Source organism: Mytilus californianus, unplaced genomic scaffold (genome assembly GCF_021869535.1).
Source record: "Mytilus californianus isolate M0D057914Y unplaced genomic scaffold, xbMytCali1.0.p SCAF_12, whole genome shotgun sequence".
Classification (NCBI taxonomy): domain Eukaryota; kingdom Metazoa; phylum Mollusca; class Bivalvia; order Mytilida; family Mytilidae; genus Mytilus; species Mytilus californianus.
Window position 1 is genome coordinate 50,073,439 of NW_026262604.1, and position 13,709 is coordinate 50,087,147.

The 13,709-nt window shown below is 31.9% G+C and overlaps 1 long non-coding RNA gene across 1 annotated transcript in view; it reads left to right on the forward strand.

Annotated features, from left to right (window-relative positions):
• The first annotated feature begins 6,186 nt into the window (after positions 1-6,186).
• The window catches only part of LOC127721957 (uncharacterized), a 38,514-nt gene continuing 30,991 nt past the window's right edge, over positions 6,187-13,709 (forward strand). Inside the window, exons 1-3 of the long non-coding RNA XR_007991548.1 lie at positions 6,187-6,320; positions 7,998-8,095; positions 8,809-8,885. This is a non-coding gene — a long non-coding RNA (uncharacterized LOC127721957). The remainder of the gene's footprint in view (positions 6,321-7,997; positions 8,096-8,808; positions 8,886-13,709) is intronic.

Here is a 13,709-nt window from a genome sequence, read left to right on the forward strand (position 1 = left end):
GAGCTTCCTTGTACTTGTTTTAAATGATTAAGCTGAATTGATATAGTAATTCTCCGAACCGTAAAGCTCGTAAATTGGCACGAACAGTATACACAAGGCTTTCTTAAACAATATTTGTTTTATTTACATGTACTTATCGGGGACATTCAAATAGGGGCGGAATATAAAGTGGACATTCAAAACTAACAAGTCGAATTGAAACCGACAACGCCATTGCAGGAACATTAACGGTACCAATTTAACTACGTATTTAGACATTTTATGTCTCTTCATCGATGGTCGAGGCCAAAATATTTGAAAACCTCAAACCTATTTCAAACGTTGCAGAGCTTATAAAACCAAAAAGGACATAAAGTAAAGCCAAATGACAAAACGACACTGAAACATAACTGAAGACTTGGCAACACGAACCATTGCAAAAAAACTAGGAATGATCTCAGGTGCTCAGAAAAAGTAAGTAGGTCCTGCTCTACGCGTTGCACCCGTCATGTTGTTTATGGTATGTACAAATTCGGTGATGTCACAATCGCAGAAACGAAGACAAAATTATGATTACGACAAATGGAATATACCCATGGTAATTTGTGACACAGATATTCATTAACAGTTGACCTCGTGATGACGTCCGTAAATCTTTAGATGTGATGACTTCAACTTTATCATTTAGAACGCTTCCACCAATCGAAAATTAAAGAGGTAGGATCGGGGCTAAAATTAAGTTAGTTGTGCAATATAAACAGCCTCTGGTTAAAGTGAAGTCTAAAATCTGAAATATGAAAAAAAACAAAAAACAAAAAAAAAAAATCAAGAGAAAACAAGCATCTTTTGTATAACATTACTTTATTTATCATTGATATATTTTGTTTTTTAATGCAAAACCAAAACAAACAAAGAAACAAAAATCAACAGAAAATCCGTTCACACGCGATTACTTGAGACTGCAGCATTAAATGAACAACGAGAAAAACAATCAAAACATCATTCATTCACATGATTTTGTGAATGTATAGCACATCTCTTCCTTTTCAAATGAATTACGTTGCCACTCATCACCGGAGAAATCACATGACTAAGATGATTGATAGCGGTTGAAGGGTTTATTTAAGATATACATACATTTAGCAAGTACAAATCATACATAGGTTTACTGGATAACACAACAATCTAAGGACTCTGATGTTGAAGTATAAATCCATTCGTCATTGTTCTTTGTAGTATTATTAACAACATTTGTTAGTCTGTAAATAGGGCCTATATAATTTTTATTTATCCAGTTAGTTTTATAGACCATAACCTTTTTAACGGAAACTTGAACGGCCCCCACAAAGACACTTTCAGAAGCAACAAATCCAGTTTCCGTCGATTCAACTTTAAAAAATCGATTACCAACACCTACACCACATAATTCTTCGGAATGAAAAATGCATTTGCCTTCTAATATTTCTGGCGAAACAAGACCACACAGACGAATTAATTCCTTCTCTTCATCTCTCGTCAAAAGATAATATTTTTTATAAACTCGGAGTCGTTTAATCCTATAGTCTGTTACTTCTAACTGTATGACAGCACAAATAGAATTCAAATAGAACATGAGTCGTGCTTTATCATTGTCGGGAATAACAACAGTTGGTCCAGAAGTATCCGTTAATATCACAACTTTTTGGTTAAAACCGAAAGCCATTGTAATTCAATAATTTATTACAAAAAAGTCCAACAGTAAATGTATCCAGCTATTGTAGTTTATGAATCCTTTGATTTGTGAACAATGCCAAGTAATTTGTTGAGAAGATAAACTAAATGATATTTATGTCAGTATACACGTAGGTATTTATACCGTTTGAAAAGAAACAGTAATTCACAAAACTTATGAATATATGGAACAAGGAAGTTATAAAAGACAGATAGAACAACTGATTTTATATGCAAATATGTTGGCATCAAGTCAACAAAGTCTTCAATAACACATAAAATAAATGCAGTCTTGAATACATGCAATACTGAAATATACAACACAAACTCTGCTGTAGATTCAATGAACACTAATACATACTACTATACTCAACAGCAGCAAAATGACATTTGATTTAGAATGATATAATGCCAGCTTATAAGCAATAGATAGACTAAAGACAAGTACAATACTATAATTGTATAATTATATAGTGAAATTTGCTCAACATGTTGGATCTGTTTCACAGTAATTGTCACCAGTACTAGTGCTGAGAAACGGTCCCTTCATCCGTGTGTCCTGTTTTCAAAAGTTAATGTCTATATTTTAATTTTAATTCAAATTTTTTGAGTGTAGTACACAAGATCCTCTCTCGCGGTCCTGATAAGGACGATTGTGTTGGATTTTTTAGATCCAAACAAGCTACCCTATTAAAATAAATATATAAGACGAAGATTTTTAATTGTAATTATGTACTCTTCATTCAAATTGCTACCCAAGCATCTTGAATAGCTACCTTACTATAGACTGAAATTAAACCCCAGAATTTTTTATCAAAGAATCTTAAACATAGTCTGAGATTTCAACATACGATTTCTTACATCAAAATTCAATTTCTTTTATTCAAACTAAATCATTTCAAAGTCGAAAAATTATTTTGTCTATTTGACTTTATAGTTTCCCAATAGTATGTTATTTCCTCCTGATTTTCTTACTAGCCCATTCGCATCTCAAAGTTAACCACAACCATTGTATTGGCTCCTTTTTTTTTTTGTTATTTCTCTTTGAATAGTTCACTCGGTATCTGTTGTCATTAAACCATACTCACGGTAGGTAAAGTGTCCGGCGGAGATCGTGTTTTTTCGAGTAAATCGGTCCACCTTTTTCGAGTGTAGATCAGGTTTTGTCGAGTGATATTACTTGCGATCAGGGCTCTCGGTCATAAACTTTACTCAGTACTCGGAGTACAAAATTTGTGCTCGAAACACCAAATCCAGGGTTTTGATTGGTTGATTTCTGAGTCTGAGTACGAAAATCATGCTCGAAAGTTTTATGACCGCAAGGCAAGATCAATTTACTGCTATGTCGCGTATATAATAGTTTTATTCATAACTGTCCATCTTATTCTGAATTCTAAACATGTTTTGAACACAAACGACGCTCTTTGTAGTTCTCTATAATAATAGTGTTTTACGTTGTCCGTGTTTTTTCGAGAGCAACATTTAAAACTTCCGGGTTTTTAAACAGATGGTCCGGGGTTTTCAAAGAAAATGTGAATAAGAAAGAAGGCATTCTTAGGCTTAAAACTAACTTTTTCTAGTTTTTAACTGTAATTTAGCGATGGGCAATATTATATTTTCCTAATAAGTAACAAAACATATTACTATGTTGATCAAATGTAACCCTTTTTTCAATTTAATGATAATTGTATGTTCTGAAAACATTTACCCATAACCTTGCAGTACTAAGATACATTGTATATTAGAAATTACTGGATTCTTTGTAAAACTGTCTTTAGAACCGAGAACAGAGGACTCACAATCTTTTCAATATCATTTCATGCTACAATTTTTTTACAGTAAATAATAGTGTATGATATATATATATTACAGTTGCGAAACCTGGAGTTTTAAAAATAGGATTAAGAAAACAAGGGGACAGAAGTTATAAATTCAGTAAAATGCAATATACCACAAATATTCTACTAAGAGAGTCCTGGGACCAGCCAAGCCTCCCCCTCCCCCAATAAATTTGGAATTGAATTGAATATATAATAAACAATGAAAATGAATAATCTATAAGCTTTAATATGATCCTTTTGAAATAATAGTAAGACAAATTTGAATACAATAGTAGTGTACACCTCGTGTTTTTAATTCATGTCTTTCGCAGAGTTCCGTAGATATACATTGGAAATTGTAAAATGTAGATATAGATCCGTATTTTTCATTTTATCAAAGCACTGCTAACTGACGGAAAGGAAGCTATCATGGTGTTTTATTGCTGTGTGACCAAGTATATCATACGCTTGATCATACTCCTCATGACAGTAGTAACATTTGAAAATTGTTCTTGTTTTCCATTCATAGACCGATAAAACAAATTATCATCAAGACAAATAGTAATTGAAACATGTAGGATGTTTTTTCTGTTAAAAAAATAAACATACTCGCTTAACACACACAATGTACGTTCGTCTCAATCCAACATTGTACTGCTTGATACTTTAGTAAGGGAAAACTGATTTATTTATTAGTTGTAACTGGCTTTGAACTGGCTTTCAGCAACCGCGAGTACTCTTATCCATCGATACTTTGTATCTATTGTTTTTATGTTAGTTGGTTTGTTTGTGCTTCGTACCGATCTATTCAGTAAAGCCATTTGTAACTGATTTTTTTACAGTGTGTTCTTGTTTTGTGCTGTAACACCACTGTCCAAAGTTATGGGGAGGGTTGATGGCTTACAAACATGTTTAACCCCGCCACAACCTTTATATGCCTGTCCTCAGTCAAGTGCCTGTATTTCAGTGATTGTCGTTGGTTCACTTTTATCTTCGTTATTTTGTAGATTGTTGTCTCATTGGCATTCATACCACACCTCCTTTTCTTTATATATATATAGGTTTGAAATTTGTTTTCAATTTAGACTTGTATATATATATATATATATATATATAGATTACATTGATACCAGTGGATTATCGGATTTATCCAATCGAGATAGTTAAATTATCAATTTTAAAGTCCGAGCCTCGGCGAGGACTTTAAAATTTATAATTTAACTATCGAGATTGGATAAATCCGATAATCCACGAGTAACTGTGTAAGAATCTGTTTCTCTAATGATTAAAAAATAAATTTTCATATTTTGTTAAATGAAAATCCCCTTCGAGTGCCTTCCTTATCCCACGTAGTTGTCAATTTCATTAACACCTGTTAGCATATTTTGATTCATTCAGTTAGCTGATTAAGGTTATTACCTTTAAATTCATTTAATCATCTTCTGAGATCAACAGCAACCACACGTTGATTAAATTTTTTTATACAATGGGTTTGGAAAGGGATAAATTCCCATAGAATTAGAGAAATATATATATACAACTCGTCTAAACATCAGCCCAACAATGTTAGATCTGTAAATTTGCTTTCGCAAATTTTTTGTTCTTCCCTCGCCGGGATTATATATATATATATATATATGTCTGTGCTCACATTAATATTAATATGTACTGTATAATATCCATATTTGGTTAAATCGACATCGATATACGTATATTTGGATCGACACAACATTTGTACCTGTACGTTGACTTGTTGGAGAGTTCCGCCATATTTATATTGGCTTGGACATTTTTGATATATCCAAATATACCAATACAATCTATAAGATGTGGCAAACAATAATGTATACAAATATACGATGCGTTTTATGAATGTACGTGTTACATACTGCAGTATTATCAAACTGGTTAAATGCATTGGTTTCGTGCTTTGAAAAGTACTTTATTTGAACCTTTTCATTTTTTTTTAACGTGATCGCACTGACATATAATATTTTAAGCCATTGCAACTTTGTTTAATCACTCGATCAAAACCTGGACCGCACTCAAAAAACCCGGACTACTCTCGAAAAAACACGGACATATAAAAATGAATTTATTCTAAAAATGTCTTTCTCAATGCAATAACAAGAATTTTTGTAAAGTGTCTGTTTCCAAATATACATTTCCTTTGACATTTGCATTGGTACTTGTATAAAAATAGCTTTATTCTATATTTTGGAATAAAAGCATTGTAAAGCTAAATTAAACTTTTAGAACACAAAATAATATACAGGTGATGATTTCTTTTTATCACCTATACTAACTTACCATGTATGATTTTGTATATTAATTTTCAGCATCTATTTCACGTCTTACAAAGAAAGAAGTCTGTTTATTTCCATTTTTGATCACTTTCACTCGACAAAACGTGGCCACACTCGAAAAACCTCGATCAAATAACCCGAAAAAAACACGATTCCAGCCGGACACAATACCTACTGTTCTTGATACTGATTTAGTTTTAAATTGCACGAAATTCCTTTATGTTCTAAAAACCATACACTTGATATATAGTTTTTATATAGATCTGTCAAGGTATTTTGTTTCCGTGTTAATTTTCAATTAGTGTATTTAAATCTATGGATTGTGCGTATTGACAAATTTAAATCAAATATCTATACGAATAAAACGTGTGTTATAATAATCAATAGTTACATGTGTACATAGCTACATTAGAATACAATAACCGGTGAAAGTCATCCGAGGCGATAGTAGCAGAAGTATATCTAGAGACACTGCCATGACCATAACAGTTGTTATAGAGTACCAGTAAGTACTAATCAATCTGTGTAGCATTCTATAAAGTAAACAATATATTTTAATAATTACTAACACGTCTTATTTTTTATACTGGCCGATATATTATTGACGTAAATGAATACAAGGGAAGAGACTCTGAAGTAACAACTAGAACCGTTACACAGACTTTTCTTGTCGAATATTTCTGTTGAACTACATGTTTTTATTTTACTCTAATTCAGATTAATATCTTTTCTTTTGATTATTGTAACTTAATGGACTTTAACAATTTGCAATAGCGTTCTGTGCAAAATTATATTATCTTTATCTCAAGCTGACACGACAAAGAACTGTTTTTTTAATTTTATTTTTAGTTTTGCTTAAAGCGATACGAATGATAATCCAAACAAATGGCCCTTGGTTTTGATTTCGTTTCATGTGTTGTCACTAAAGTTCATCTGCGATCATAAATTACCTACCTGAACACTTAAATGCTGTTTTTTGTGGAATGATTGGACCGCAATAAACCCGTAGTTCTCCGTTAAATATAAATACGAAAAAAAAACATAGTGCGAAAAGTAAATAGTTTATCTAATGACTTGGTTATGGATGCAGTTTCGTTTCAGTTTGTTTCAGTTCAGTCTGCTGAACAATATATGAATCTAAGGTTCAAGTTAGTACAAGTATAAACATGTATTTTTAGCAGACGTGATAGAAAAGTAGCTAACACATATCAAGTTTGATAATTAATTCAATTCCTAGTGTTTCAAACTTGTATGCAGGATGTGGTGAGAGTACCACAGTCTCTACACGTTAGAAAATTCGTACAACTCTTTGAGCCGTCCATTGCCTTTTGCAAGGATAAATTTCTCTCTTTGTCCAATAAACCCTCATTGCCCAGTGGCATTCCATATTTCATGACTCATATTGCAGGACCAACCTTATGCATTTGTTATTAATGTGTTCACGTCATGAACACGTATGAAATATTGCCAATGGATTCTAACAAACTAAAATCAATCAATCGATTAAAAAACATTTATTTCATAATTGTTACATGTACAACAATTTGATCTTAGAAAAATGAGGTTATTCTAAATATGTTACTTTTGGTCATAAAGTTCCTAACGTTTCTACGTATTTATACATCCCTGGCTTTCAAATGTTGAGGTTAACTAGAGCGCTCCTGATATTCTACCTTAAATTAACTGTATATTGTGTTTAACTATCATCATGTATCACCCTTTTTGTAAAATTATATCTTTTGATTAAAAAACGATTCAGAGTAGCAATGAACGTACATTCATTTCTACAAGATAATTATTTTTATTTGTTTTCAACTTAGTACTTCTCTGCATGAAATCTGAAACTTATTGTCATACGGAAAATAAAAGATATATAATTGCACCACACTGAACAAATACATACTCTATCTTTTGACATTTGTTCTTCATTTGTGAAATTGATAATTTCAGTCAATAAGTGATCTGAAAATGTCATTGATATATATAATTTATGATTATTTATAAGTTCCTTCTTTTCTAGACTGTAATCTTAATTAACTATTGTCATGTTAGCTTTACTTAATGTAAAACATCCAAGATAAGAAAAAAGGGAGAAGAATCATGCATCTGTCGAAATAGTATGAAGGAAACACTGCCACCATCTATTATCATTCTATCTGTTTGTTGTTTCTCTTTTATATAGGTATGGCTGATGCTCTGGTGGAAGATTTGAGAGATTGAAAGAGGAGATTCTTGTCGTGTTCCCAGATGCTGTCGTGAGGAGCACAATGGGCCCAGAATGTAAAATATATAATATAAATGAAGTCGTGTAGTTGTTGACAAAGATGACATTTATATTTGTCATTTCGTGGCCTTTTATAGCTTACTATAGGGTGTGTGTTTTACTCATTGTTGAAGGCTGTACGGTGACCTATAGTTATTAACTTCTATGTCATTTGGTATCTGGTGGATAGTTGTAGCATTTAATTTGCCAGTCATACCACATCTTCTTATTTTCATATATGTAGTAGTACATTTGCAGACGTTATTCTTCGTTTCCTGACCGGACGTTTGATAATTATCAATTATAATAATCAATATGTTTATGACCAGCTGTTTAATGTTTGGTCACATTTCTAAACATCTTTTTTAGACGAAGTTAACTGATTCAGTTACATGTATGAATAAACGTAGATGTTGGGTACGCGTCAGCGAGACACCAACATAGAAACACGTCTTATTCAAAATTGACGATTTAAAGATCAGTTTCTGACACATGCCTACATTGCTGCACAAGCCTGAAATCGTTCCTAATCTTGACGATTCATTTAAAAACGTTCATTCAATGTATTCAACCTTCAAAAAATTCATATTTGATAATTTCCACAAAAAATATATATATATAGCTACAATATGAAGGGCATTGTATTGTTTATCTTGCTTTTTTCAAATTAATTTTTTATCATTGCTGTCTATCAAATAATGTATCTTATAAGAACTTTTTTTTATTGTAGCTTCGTATGAAATAACACTAGAAGGTCATCTCGTGTTCTCAAAACTCAAGCTCGGGGGTTATCCATATAATGACGACGTAAGTACCTTATATGTGTAGGCTGGTTCTTTCCTTTGCAACATACGGGTATCTGAGCCACCCTTGTGTCAGGGCTGAACAGATAAAGAACATAGAACCAGTCCACTAGTATGATATATTCTGACAACAAAAATATTTTCACTGTTGATATAGTATTAGTAAACAACACATTTACCCTGCACTTCTGATCGTCCAATATGAATAATCGTAGATAAGCATTATTACGACACATGTTTGTTAATGAACTTCAAGTATAGTTTAAAAAAAAACGTATGTGATAATCAATTATTAAATTACCAATTTGCATTGAATCGTGGTTCTTGTATCTGATTACAGCGCATTTATGTTTATATTTTATCAAAAGTATGGAAAATACTTTCAGACAAATTTGACACGTTATTTTATTATATTTGTGGTGATCTAATATGTATTTTGACGTATATTTAATCGTTTATTGTTGATTCTTTACAGATAATGCAATGTTTACGACAAGTTCACACAGGCTGTACACCGGAAGTTGTAATACGAGCTAAAAAGCCTACTTTCCTGAAATAGGGAAATACCCGGAAAAGCCAAATCGTTACTACCTGTATTTAACTCAATTGGTATACCAGACGAACTTGATACTTTTTTCAGTGCACGTGTACATTTTTTAAAAGATTAAAAAAAAATCAATGTCCTCTATGTTTGTTTTTGTCCATAAGTGTTTGTCCAAATCTGTAATATTGCATTAGGTTTAATATCTCCATAAGACTAACTGAGAAATGATGTTTCATAATTTCTAAATGCATCTAAAGTGTTACAAATATGCAGAAGACTGTTTCTTAAAACATGACATTTAAACTTAAAAATCTTAATAATAAGATGAGTTTATATTGATGAATAATTTTAAGAATGTTAACAACTATATCGTCTCATACATGTGTAAAGATAAATACATATTTCATAATTAAACAAAATTTTCGAATATATTTTTTTGTTTCATGCCATATGATGTTCCTGGTCATGTACATTGTTGCCTAACTGTTCAATTTTCGAGAAGTGGAAATTCCCGGGAGACATACAAAGAAGTTAACTAGTTTATAGTTATTAAGAACAAATATAAGAGACAACGATGTTTGCCAACACTCTAATGTGTTACACATATGTCAATCAATTACTACATGAAATATCATAATCGATCTTAAGGGGACGACCATTTGTATTCTTGGGGCGGGGCAGGAGGATTTGTTTTGGATCGGTTATTTATTTTTTATGGACTAAAAGGACATATTATTGATTTTCTGCACTGTTGAAGCATGATTTTTCATTTTCATCAAAACAAGGGACTGATTACTTATTTTCACCAATATATTTTTAATATTTGAAAACACACAATTTTTAAATTCATTTATTTATTCTTAAATGAATACTACATGTATAGTCAAGTCATTATGTACCATTTAACAGAATTAATCATCATCCTCTGGAAGTAAATCTTCTGAATTCCAAACTGCATATGCTGGTTACGTATACAAGGAATTAAAGTTGGGCTGTAACTAGCCTCTTTTAAAAATAATGCCAAACATTTTTGCCGAGCGGAGCGAGACGAAAAAAATTTCAGCTAAGGGTTTTAGGACCGCTGAAGGCCCCAAGAAACTATAGAAAGATGATGCAAAATTGTGCATTCTGTGCGTTTCCCAGACCCTTTCTTAATCTGAAACACAAGTTCTGTTTTAATTATTTTTCGACAATATATTGGTCTCAAAGCAAAATATACAGATTCAGTGTAAAACTTTTAGTTTTTAGGGACCACATCAAAAGACCAATATGTAGGAAAAAGCAAAAAATGTAATTCACATAGTTAAGTATGTGGCAGCTGTTTTTTGTTTTTGTTTGTGGGTGTTTCGGCTTGCAGAAAATCTTTTATACCTGTCAATTATGTGTTTTTTTTTCAAATTAAGTTAAGAAGGGGGATGATTATCATTGATATAACTATGTCAAGTAAGTTTTTATAACACATTTCAATAACAACTTGATGTAGTTCCTAACTGTGCTACAATTTAAAGTAGTTTGTGAATTTAGATAAAAAGTCCTTAAATAAACATGATAAAAGAAAACTCAAGTTTAAAACAAAATTACTAAATTACAAATGGAATGCAACACTAAGAGAAAAAAGAAGGACAATCAATGAAAAAAAACCAGGGAACAGATAAAACACAAAACGACCAACAATAGACAAATAACACTGAAAACTAAAAATAAATGAGAAACATGGATCCCGAAAAACGGGGGCTACGTCAGAGGGTGAACAGAACTTGCTTCTTGCAAGACGATCCCCGTAAAAACAATTTGATATGAAGACAAGCTTTTGTTTTTGAAATTTTCTACACGAGGCATTTGCCTCAATGTAGTTACGGCCCTGTAATAAAAGTGAGGTGAATGTTCCTGAGACAATATACTTCAAGTTAAATGAAACCCATTTTCAGACATTTCAAGTAGATTAATATTTATACATAGTATTGTCATTGATTATTAAATGTTTTGGGAAGTTTTCCTAAAAAAAATGGGAAAAAGACGAATTTTGGAAGAATCTGGTGCCATCTCATACTTAAGAATATCATTTATAAAATGGCTTAATAGACCTGCCGAATTATTTATTTTCAATAATTGTAAGTCAGGATATTTATTTTCAAACTACCACAGAACAAACCATTCATTTTTGTTATTATCGAGGCTATTTTATTTATTTTCAATTTTTGACAACTGGAAAATAAAAAAAAATTGTTGAGAAATAAGTGACTTAGTTGTGCATGTCAATACTTTAACATCAGTTTATTAGAAATTAATATACAAAATATGCAACATTATACTGAACGGTAAGTTTGACAACAACTCTGTAAAAGTGAACATGGTGTACCAAGATGTCCTCTTCGCAACGGGTTTTTTAAGCATCTACCGTGCTAAAAAAATTGAACTCAAAGTATTCAAAATAAATGATTTTATACGGTTTACTACTTGATTTGCAATATTAATTATTAGAAAATATTTCAAGCCTTTTTTTTTTTTAAATATTCCCAAATGTCCACTGCGTAGTGATGTATGTCCCCTATGAAAAGCTCTTTGTCCAATATGCAACGGGTTGTGTCCACTTCGAAATGAAACGGTGCGTAGTTGACCGTTGCGCTGTGGACGTATTTGCATGTTAGGAGCCAGTGTCGTTACACGCGGATTCTCATATACATGATTTTTATGATTATTGTCTTCGATAATATACATTTATTTCCCGTGCCTGAGGGATATATGAAGATTTGATCACCCAAGAATATTCATATTTCACGAGGGCTCTGCCCGAGGGAAATATGATTTTTCGAGGGTGAGCAAATCTTCATATCTCCCGAGGCAAAGGGAAATGAATGTTTTATTCCACTGCCTATGCTTTGTTTACTATCAATACATTAAAAATTATTTTGCATACATTTTGTTTTCTTATCCGCTTGTATTTATAAGTTAAACTAAACACGACATACCCATTGATAAACAGTACGGAGCAAAATTTAATTATTAGTCTTTTTGTTTTATCGTCTGAAATAAATTTGAACATAATAATGATTTTGCTATCGCTATTTTAAAAAGAATAAGAAGTTCAAAACGTTATGTACATTAGCCGCGCGTAACGTCGCACGATGTAATACCGACATTTCAGAGGGGAATATGATCCTCAGAATGGAATATGAAGATTTGTTCAATGACACGTGGGATAGTCTCAACCAATCAAATATTGATTAAACTATCAATAGGTATAAACAGTGGAATAATACATTTTATTTCATAAACACCACGTTTTTTTTATTATTTGACGTCAACATTTTAAAAAAAAAGACGTTGCAAGGTGGACAAGTAAAACACTACGCTATCAATAGGACTTCCCAATTGATTCAATGCAGACGAACTATATCATCAGCATCCATACATTACCGTCATTTTACTAAATGATGTTGAATTAATGACAAGTAAAAGACTACAATTTGAATAAAAGAATGATTATAAGTTTGCCAATTGTTTGTTGTCGTTGCGAAGTGGACATTTTTTCATGGACGCTACTAAAAAAGTTACTAGCCCCAATCTAAATATTTGAATACTTTTTGTAATGTTCAGATGTAGATCTATGACAAACCATTGAAAAAGGTGCAAAAAAGATTGGTAAATTGTATGAAATTTTGAAAGTTAAAATAAATTCTCAAATGTGGACAGAGCGTTTTTGTTGTTTTTGAGGCCGTTGGTCTGATATTTGCAGAGAGTCCTTACCACAAAGCAAACAACAAGGGTTGTCGAATTCTTTTTTAAAATAAGTACAATTTATAGACTAAGACTAAATATATATATGATTTTATCACAATTTAAGCCCTGGACAGAGAACGTTGACTTTTTTTTTGAAAAACGCCCATGTATGTTATTGATTCTTAGTGTGTGTACGAAATACTACTGCCTTCTACATTATGCATGTACTTCGAATCAGTGTGACGTATGAAATTGTCTAAAACATAGGTACATTTGTACATGTAACATAAACAGAATTAATGGACTTTGACAATAGTAAAACAGGTATCCCAGCCATCTACTTGCAAGTTATCACCCGCCCTTATTTCTATCGTGTCGTTAAGTTCTAATTCGGTAATTACTTCAGATGTTCCAGAATTGTGTTCGCTTCCTCCGCCAGAAGACACAAAGCCATTCGACAGAACTGATGATTTTTTTAAAATTTCAAAGTAGGAATTATCAGTGTCTGACAGGACGGTTACCATAACCAGGTAAAAACCAGGAACTGTGCATGTGAATTTTCCT